This window comes from Theropithecus gelada, chromosome 11 (assembly GCF_003255815.1).
Source record: "Theropithecus gelada isolate Dixy chromosome 11, Tgel_1.0, whole genome shotgun sequence".
Taxonomy (NCBI): domain Eukaryota; kingdom Metazoa; phylum Chordata; class Mammalia; order Primates; family Cercopithecidae; genus Theropithecus; species Theropithecus gelada.
In genome coordinates this window covers 64,059,769-64,068,300 of record NC_037679.1, presented here as the reverse complement: position 1 = coordinate 64,068,300, position 8,532 = coordinate 64,059,769, and the positions used below count along the sequence as shown (strand labels likewise).

The window sequence follows — 8,532 nt, the reverse complement described above, 5'->3', positions numbered from 1 at the left end:
TTTAGAGACAAGGTCTCACTCTGTGTCCCAGACTGGAGTGCACTGATGCGATCACAGCCCCCTGCAGCCTTGAACTCCTGGGCTCAAGCGATCCTCCTACCTCAGTCTCCTAGCTACTTCGGGTCTCTGTGTTTACCCAGGCTGGTCTCAAAATTCCTGGCCTCAAGCGATCCTCTCGCCTGGTCCTCCCAAAGTGTTGAAGTTACAGGCATGAGCCACCAATCCTAGCAATAGCTGTGTAATTTGTAAAGTAACAGGCTTCGTACCAACACCTTGCTTTTGTTCACTGTAGTATCCCTGGGGTGTGTCTCATTCCCTGAATCATACACAGTAGATGCTCAATAAATAGTTTTGTAAATAAAATAAATGAGCTCTTGGATTTACCTGCAGACTTTGGATCAGTTTGATCTAGGTTTAAAAGCAAGTGTGGGGAAACTTGAAAAGCCTGGCACCCCAGCCAACTCCTCAGCGCCCCGTGTGCTTGGCGCCTACACCTGCCTGGCACGGGGAGGGTGCTACGGGGCTGCCCTAAACCTCACCCCTTCGGTGGTGGTCCCTGCCCTTCTCGGCTCCTGCACTGCCCACACTATGCGCTGCCGGGCCGAAAGACACGTGCTTCGGTTTTAACCCATGTCTGCAAGAAATGTGACCTCAGCCAAAAACAGGCCGCTGGTCTGAGAAGAGAAATCATGAGTCATGGGTTCCGGGGTTCGGACCTTGGAGCAGGCGGTGAAGTGGGCGTGCGTGGGCTGGTGGGGAAGAGGGCTGCCGAAGGACGCCACAGCCCTTCTCTCCTGGGCAGGATCCCCAGAAAACTGCCCCCTCGCCGTCGTCCAGCGCCCCCGTTCCCGACAGCTGTCTGCCAGGGCGCGGCCGGGGTCCGGGCGGGGCGGCGCTGTCGCTCCAGATCGCCGCCCCGCGGGCCACATCACCAAGGCCCGGGCTTCCCCGGCGGCTGCGCGGCTGCGCTTGCGCGGGACTGCCGCGCGGGGGCGGGGCGGCAGGGAGTCAGGGGGCCGCGGGCGCCGGCGGCCGAGCTGTCAGCTTGGAGACGCCGCCGAGCAAGGAGGCGCGGGAGCAGGAAGGAGCCGTGGGCTGGGAGCCGCTGTCCTCCCCGCCACCACCGGTGCTGGGGACTAGGTGAATGCCCCTTCCATCCCCCGCCCCGGGTGTCTCGGTCCGGTCTGAGGAGACAGGGACCCTTCTCCTCACAACGGCCGCTGCCGCCGCCGCGCTCCGGCACAGGTGACCGTGGAGGGGAAGTCTCGGCTTCAGCCGCTGCACCGCGTTCGGGCGCATCCCAGGTGCAGGAGGGAGGTGGGGCCGAGAGGCCTGGGCTCCGGACCCGGCGGCGGGGGCGCGGGGAGCGGTGGGAGCGGTCCCGCCCGAGTCGCCGTGCCCCCTGCGGACGCCTCCCGGGGCCGCCGGGTAGCGCCCGAGCCCAGGCCCCCGCGCCTGCCCCACATCGGGCAATGGGAAGCTGCTCCGCGGCCGCCGCGGATGAGCGGTCTCGGGCGCCCAAGGCAGGGGCAGGCGGCGGGTGGTTGACTGAGTGATGGCTGAAGGTGAGCTGGGATGGAGATGCTGCGAGGCTGGCTCGGGCACACCCCATATGCCTGTTCAGGGCTCCGCGAGGGCCCCGTCACCCTGTTCTTTCATTCTTCTCTTTATATATATGGAGGATATCTCAATTTTAAAAGCCCAAATGCTCATTTATAGACAGAGATGACACATATGTATGTGCTACCTATATACATTGATATGTATATTACGTATATATGTCTTTTTTTGTAGTGGACAATTTTTAAATTGAGATATACATCACATGCCATAAAACTCATTCTTCTAAAGTGTGGCTTTTAATATATTCACAAAGTTTTCCAAATATGACCACTATCCAGATCATCATCCCCAAAAGAAACCCTCTCTCTCTTAGTAGTCACTCCTCATTTCCCCTTGACCCCACCCCACTAGCCACCACTAATCTACTTGCTGTTTCTGTGGGTTTGCCTGTTGTGGAAATCTCATATAAATGGAAGCGTACAATATGTGGCTTTTTGGTCTGGCGTCTTTCACATACCGTAATGTGTTCAAGTTTCACTCATGTTGTAGTATGTATCAGTACTTTACTTTTTAGCATATTAATATTGTTGTATCAGTGTACCACATTTGTTTATTCATCAGTTGGTGAACATTTGGGTTGTTTCCAGTTTTTGGCCATTGTGTGTAATGCTGCTATGCACATTTGTGTACAGGTTTTTGTGGACATGTGTTTTCAGTGCTCTTGGGTATATACCTAGGAGGGCAATTGCTCTGTGTTTAACTTTTTGAGAAACTGCCAAGCAAAGCAGCTGTACCATTTTACATTCCCACCAAGCAGTGTATGAGGGTTCCAATTTCTTCACATCTTCCCCAAGGCTTGTTACTTTTTACTGGTTATTTTTTATTATAGCCATCTTAGTGAGTGTGGAATGGTATCTCTTTGTGGTTTTGATTTGCATTTGTCTAATGAATGGAGATGCTGAGCATCTTTTCATGTGCTTATTGGCCATTCATATATTTTCTTTGGAGAAAATGTCTGTTCGTATCTTTTACCCATATTTTAATTGGGTTGCTTGGCTTTTTCTTTTTATTTATTTATTTATTTATTTTGGAGACTCTCAGTCTGTCACCCAGGCTGGAGTGCAGTGGTGCAGTCTTGGCTCACTGCAACCTCCACCTCCGGGGTTCAAGCGATTCTCCTACCTCAGCCTCCCGAGTAGCTGGGACTACAGGCATGCACCACTTTGCCTGGCTAATTTTTGTATTTTTAGTAGAGACATGGTTTCACCATGTTGGCCAGGTTGGTCTCCAACTCCTGAATTCAAGTGATCTGCCCACCTCGGCTTCCCAAAGTGCCGGGATTACAGGCATAAGCCACCGCGGTCAGTCTGGGTTGCTTCACTTTTTATTGAGTTTTATTGTTCCTTTATGGAAAAAAATTCTATTAATAGGTTTGGATACTGGCACTGACTTGAAAAAAATCCAGCCAATCTGATACTGAAAAACTTAATGCTTACTCTTGGGTAAAGGTTGAATAAGTGCCACTTCAGTCTGTAAGAATACCCTACCTGTTCATTCTTGGACATCTTACTGCCCCTTTACATTTACTGCCCTGGTGTTTTGAACAAGGCTACAGAAGGCATATTCCTGACTGGAGTCAAGAGAGACCACCCTTAATTGGTACTTTCATATATTCTATGCTCAATTTGAAAATCCCTGTTATCACTTTAATTGCAAGTAATTTATATTGGTGGCCAGCTGAACAAACTAACAATAAATGGCAAGAACAAATTACTCAAATTTTTATATGTTTAACTTCTCAGTAAAGTGGAGAATCTTGTTTTCTTAAGTTTGTGCAGTGTAGTTTTTATTACAATTATGTTCACGTGTGGGTGGTAAATAACTATTTTTGATGGCACAAAGGTTAAGAGCCACTTACAGCTAAATGAATGCTGCTGTGCTTATTTCATGGTTAATTTCTGAGTGCACACAAATTCACCATCAGGTCTTTCATAGCAAAAAACACCTAAAAAGACCTGATGTTACCTCCCAGGAATTCAATTTTCCACTGATCTAATATGATTGTTGTTAAAGAAAAAAGTTATCCAATGATACTTGTTAAAGCGTGGTAAAGAAGTCTATTCAGGACGACTGTGATAGGTGAGGGGACCATGGAATGAGATTTTGCAGTGTGGGAGGAAGACTAGGCTCAATTCTGAATATGGCATGGGCAAATGGGAATTTATAGCCAAGGAGCGGAGTTATGGTCAGTGGACAGAAAAGTACTGAGAGGAAACATCGGGGGTAATGGATATTCAGACCAAACCAACCTAACAGGATTCTTGCTGAAGAGAGGCCAGAGTGATCAGACACCACCTGGGGGACAGTGGAAGATGAGGAACCTAATCAGATTGTGAGGTTAATGAGGTAGCAAGGGTAATCAGAAAGCCAGGGCCGGCTGGGTGCAGTGGTTCATGCTTCTAATCCCAGCACTTTGGGAGGCCGAGGCGGGCTGATCACCTGAGGTTGGGAGTGCTAGACCAGACTGGCCAACACGGTGAAACCCTGTCTCTACTAAAAATAAAAAATTAGCCTGGTGTGGTAGCGGGCGCCTGTAATCTCTGCTACTCGGAAGGCTGAGGCAGGAGAATTGCTTGAACCTAGGAGGCGGTGGAGGTTGTAGGGAGCTGAGATCACGTCACTGCACTCCAGCCTGGGTGACAGAGCAAAACTTTGTCTCAACTCGAGGGAAAAAAAAAAAAAAAAGCGAGGGCCAAGAGTCAGGGGCTCTTGCTAAACTGACTTAGCAAGGTTCTTTGATAAAACCGCATTTTACAAGGAAGCACGCAGATGGGCCTAGGAGAAGGTTCAGGGGCCTGAGTAAAATTTCGTCAAGAAAAGAATCTTTGTCATTGTTTAAAAGTATACTTCCCAATTTCCAAAACTTTATGGAAATACAAGTAAAGGTTTTCCAATGGAAATAATAGGTAAGCAACTGATAAAAAGCATGTGAAGCACAGCCTTACTCTGCTCATCAACCTATACAGGACAAAATGATAGATGTACGAATTAACCCTTTTATGCCCCTGCCTTTATTTAGAAGAATGAGGCTGGTAATTTCAGGTTTATAACCCAAAATGTGTTTTCACTTTGTTTTAACTAATGAAATTATTATCAAACATATTGAAAATATCAACTATCCAACCTAATATTGATTGTTACCAACTTACTCAATGATGTACAAATATCCTGCAGCTACAGATGTTTTCCCAAATTGTCCTTCTCTGCCTCCTGGAGTTTTTAGTGGCTCTTATTGGGAAGGACTGAAAGTAGAGGGCAGTGACAATTGGGAAACGACATGGAGATATCCCTGAGAAGTGATGGTCACAGCTGACCTGTCTCCTTTATGGTAGATGAGGGTAGAGACCTCTTTTCTTCTCTCTGAACGTACTGTAGTTAGATTTATTTAGCTTAAAAATAACAAATATAGAACTATTTAGATGTAAATGACTAGAACTGTCAGTTACTCTATTTTAATGTGAATAGATTTAATCAGATTGCTTTCTTCTTGGTTAGCTACACTAAGGAAGTGGGAGTTTTGATTTGAGGAGGGATAGGAGATGTAAGTATTATGGGATCATGGAACATTTTGGAATTTTGGGCAAAATTTGCCCTATTTCTGAAAGTGAGGATGTTAAAAATGGAAAGCTTCAGATAGCGTGAGGGATCTGAAACATGAGAAAAGAAAAGCAAGACTGAAACAATTTGGAAGGAAAGGTTGTAGGATATAAAGACAGATTCGATTTATTTAGACATTTTTGCCCAAGAAAAATGTCTGAATAGGAAAAGTGGGAACCTTTTCCTTCATTTGATCCCTCTTCCCTTTTGCCCGCCTGCTTCTCCATGCTAACTGTTCTAGGACCCGGAAATCAGACTGGGATTACTGTTGTTCGTGTTGAAGCTTTCAAGTGTGCTAGTTACACCCCTTTTCTCTCCAGATTCTAGTCAAATTGAGATCAGACTCAAGCCAGATGAGGATTTAAATACTATTAAAATAGTAGTGTAATTTTCATTTCTGATAAAGCTAGACTGGGGAACTGAGCTTAGACCCATGCTTACTGTTCTTTCTTAATTTACCTACCCAGATGAAACTGTTGCACCAGGAAATGGAAGGGAAAGTCCTGTCCTAAGGAGCTTATCTTGTAGGAGTTACAATGGAAAGGAAAACTTTCTGTCCTTGAGGGCACAGCAAGTCCAAGAGAGCCAGTGAGAGCTCAGGGGTGGAGCCTGTCTGAAAAGTTGACCTTTATACCTATCCTAGCAATTAGATAAGTCACTTTCCTGTGGGAGGAACTAGTGATGGGGGTGGAGAGAAAGAAAAGTGTTCCTTTAATCTTGTTTTCTCCTACTTAGAGGAGTGCAAGTTCTGTTGTCATTGCAGAGAGAAGTAAACAGCCATCCTCTCATAGTTAAGTATGTTATGGGAAATAGTGTTTTGTAGGCTAGCCTAGGAACTAATTCACCATTTATAAAAATGAACTGACTATATATTTTCCTTGGAAATAGCTAAATCTCTTAGAAACTTTTGAGTGATTATTTTACTGTGTGGTTAAATATATAGATTATTCAAGTATATTTCCTTGTTTTACCAGTACTGGTTTAAATATTTATGGAATGTCTAATACATAACAGGCACTGGGCTAGGCTTTGGGATTCTGTGATGAACAAGAATGGGTCCTTGCTCTAGTTTACTACCTAGAAAAACAATTAGTACAAGTTCCATTACAATAAAGCATAATAAGCATTGGTTAAGTGTAGAGTGCTTTGGAACGACAGAAGAAGGGGAACTTATCTCTGAGGGCCAGGGACATGATGTTTAAGAGCTGAGATCTTAAGTTGAATAGGAAGTAGCTAGGTAAAAGGGAAGAGTGAGGTTGACCAAAAGTGTTTTGAGCAAAAAGAACATGTGGAAAGGCCAAGAGGTGTGCGAATGTGGTACACTAAAGTGACATATTTTTTTCTTTAACTGCAGGCACCTACTAGTAGATTGTGAAAGCAAATTAGTGAGTTGTAATCCAGATTTTTTTTTTTTTTAAAGAAATACAGTAGAAAATCAGGGTGTGTCACTCAGATACTTACTGGATTGTAGGAGTAAGTAGGGGTGTTTATGCAGGATTTAGTTAATGTTGTTAAAGAATTTGGATTTATCTTAGTGGAAATAACAAGCTATTGAAAAGTTCTAGTCGGGGGCTGATTAGAGATCTTTAGAAAAAGATCTCTTTGAGTACCTGGTCTTTCTTAACTCGAATGTAAACTTCAAATTCATTGGCCCAGCATTACAGGTATTCCAAAACCTGGTTCCAATCTATTTCTTGTAAAAAATCTTCCCACTGTTTTTGTTATTGGAATCTCCCAGTTCATAAAGATTCGTTTGCCTAAGTACCTTTGCACCAAGACCAAAAGGTCTGTGAGAACAGATTTCTCTGGCAACTAGTATAGTGCCTGGCTCACCATAGAGACTAAGCAAATCTTCGTTGATAGAGTCTAACTACCTTTAATATGAGGAATGTTATGCAGTAGTAGACATGACGTTGCTGTTTCTAGTAATGTCTGCTTTGGGACAAAGAAAAAGTTTTCATTCAAATTTTTTTTTCTCAGTTGAAATCATCTTAGTGATAGAATTGCATACATTTATTAAAAGATAATTTAACAAAGGTCATTCTTTTTTTTTTTTTTTTTTTTTTTGAGAGGGAGTCTCACTCTGTCGCCCAGGCTGGAGTGCAGTGGCGCGATCTCGGGCTCACTGCAAGCTCCGCCTCCCGGGTTCACGCCATTCTCCTGCCTCAGCCTCCTGAGTAGCTGGGACTACAGGCGCCCGCCATCGCGCCCGGCTAATTTTTTGTATTTTTAGTAGAGACGGGGTTTCACTGTGGTCTCGATCTCCTGACCTTGTGATCCGCCCGCCTCGGCCTCCCAAAGTGCTGGGATTACAGAGGTCATTCTTATATTGAAACAGTAGTAGAGATAATAAAAAGGACAATGAACATTGTGGTTTTGATGTTTCTTCTCCCAGGGAGTACAGGGCAGTGACACAGATTGCTCACAGGAGCAGCCAATCCAGAAATCATTTCTGTTTTGTTTGAATTTAGAGGCATTCTCTGAGCACTCACCCAAAGGCAGTTTTAGAAAAATGGCTAAGGACAAAAGGAATAAATTATTAGGTTGGTGCAAAAGTAATTGCAGTTTTTGCAATTAAAAGTAATGACAAAAACTGCAATTACTTATGCACCAACCTAAATGGATGAAAATATATCAATCATATGAGCTTAATGAAGAGTCAATGGTAAATAGATTTTGTTCTTACAAATGAAAATAGAACATCCATATAGCCTAAAGAATTTACAAATAAGAATTTAATGATGTCAGTTTGTTGCCAGAGAATGAATGATTCTTTTTTTTTTTTTTTTTTTTTTTTGAGACGGAGTCTCGCTCTGTCACCCAGGCTGGAGTGCAGTGGCCGGATCTCAGCTCACTGCAAGCTCCGCCTCCCGGGTTTACGCCATTCTCCGGCCTCAGCCTCCCGAGTAGCTGGGACTACAGGCGCCCGCCACCTCGCCCGGCTAGTTTTTTTTTGTATTTCTTAATAGAGACGGGGTTTCACCGTGTTAGCCAGGATGGTCTCGATCTCCTGACCTCGTGATCCGCCCGTCTCGGCCTCCCAAAGTGCTGGGATTACAGGCTTGAGCCACCGCGCCCCGCCTGAATGATTCTTCTGTCACAGTATTATGACTTCACAGAATTAAATTGTGAAACCCAACCATAAAGGAAGAATTCTTTCAGTGTTTGGTTCTGATCAGTGGTAAAATAAGTTATGAAAAGTTCATGAAAGATAAGGAAATTTCAGTTCTGATTCAATTTATCTTACTAAATTTTTGATTTGTGAAAATTTTGCTCATTAATTTTTTTTTTTTTTTTTTTTTTTTTTTTTTT

The 8,532-nt window shown here is 44.3% G+C and overlaps 1 protein-coding gene across 1 annotated transcript in view; it reads left to right on the top strand.

Moving 5' to 3' along the window:
* The first annotated feature begins 1,021 nt into the window (after positions 1-1,021).
* Positions 1,022-8,532, top strand: part of SLC41A2 (solute carrier family 41 member 2) — a 138,389-nt gene continuing 130,878 nt past the window's right edge. Inside the window, exon 1 of the mRNA XM_025402449.1 lies at positions 1,022-1,245. The gene's annotated coding sequence lies outside the window, so the exon portion shown is untranslated. The remainder of the gene's footprint in view (positions 1,246-8,532) is intronic.